This window comes from Octodon degus, unplaced genomic scaffold (genome assembly GCF_000260255.1).
Source record: "Octodon degus isolate 3935 unplaced genomic scaffold, OctDeg1.0 scaffold00001, whole genome shotgun sequence".
Taxonomy (NCBI): Eukaryota; Metazoa; Chordata; class Mammalia; order Rodentia; family Octodontidae; genus Octodon; species Octodon degus.
The window spans coordinates 33,973,085-33,974,207 of NW_004524577.1; the positions used below are offsets into that span (position 1 = coordinate 33,973,085).

General features: G+C 39.3%; 1 protein-coding gene across 3 annotated transcripts in view; it reads left to right on the forward strand.

The window, feature by feature from the left end:
* Nucleotides 1–1,123, forward strand: part of Pde4d (phosphodiesterase 4D) — a 1,527,171-nt gene that overhangs the window by 838,365 nt on the left and 687,683 nt on the right. The window lies entirely within an intron of this gene.

The window sequence follows — 1,123 nt, forward strand, 5'->3', positions numbered from 1 at the left end:
TTTTTTTTTTTTTTTTAAACATTTCAAAAGTTTTTGTTAAAAATATTCAGCAAGCATTCTCTGAGTGTGTACAAGGGGTAAATGTGGTAGCCACATGCCTGGGTGAAGAAGATGCCCAGAACATAGACCCATCTAGCCCAGTTCAGTAGTAAACACAACTTTGGAGATGAGTTGTCCTTAAATGGATGGGTTGAGGCTATTTAAGGTCTGATATGCATACCTAGGGTCAGCCTGTGTGGATCTGCCTGAGGAAGTGGTGCACACATGGATGTTTTCCCCAGCCCCTAAGCAAGCCTGAAGAAAAGGGCCAGTCAAAGGACATGTGCAGTGGTGATAGACAGGAAATGTGGACAGCCATGTGGGAATCTCAGAGAGTTGTCAGAGTCTCAAGTTACCATTAGAATATTTTGTGCCTGTGACTATTACCACCCCCACCCTGGCTTATGGATATGGAAAAGATTCCAAGTATTAACTAACTTACACAATGGCAGCCACTTGAGAAGCAGAGCCTGACATGGATGAAAGGATGTTCAATTCAAACTTAAATTCTATTTCATAGGAGGTCATTTAGTATATGGTGATGTTATTGTATATTTTGTTTTTATTGGTCTTCAGCAAAAGTCAAACCTTAGGTATACAAAGGTCGCAAGAATAGGAAAATGTCACGGGGAGCACAATGGCCAAGCAATGGTCATGATTCATCCACATGGCTGACCCTGACAAAGGATCTACAGTCTGAGGTACAGGATCTCAAGATAAATCCTGAGGGGATTTGACTGATCTTATCAGACCCAAAAGCTACAACTTTTGTTGCATAGGTCTTCCTTTATCTTGTTCTTAACCATCCATCCAGCAGAAAAGTATAAAAACGAAGTATAAGAAGTAAAGCCATACTGTTATGTTCAGCTGTAGGAGACTCAGGTCAACAATTTCTGACACTGCCAGTCAAGTCTATTATGGACCACTGGACTCTTTTAGAATATTTTGTTCAGTTAACACACTTATAATATTCAAATGACGGAACTAAACAAAAAAGGGGATACAGATGAATATCCATTTTGTATCTGTGTATTCAAAATGGTTAGGATAGATATATAGTTACATTCTCTTAATGAATAGAGGA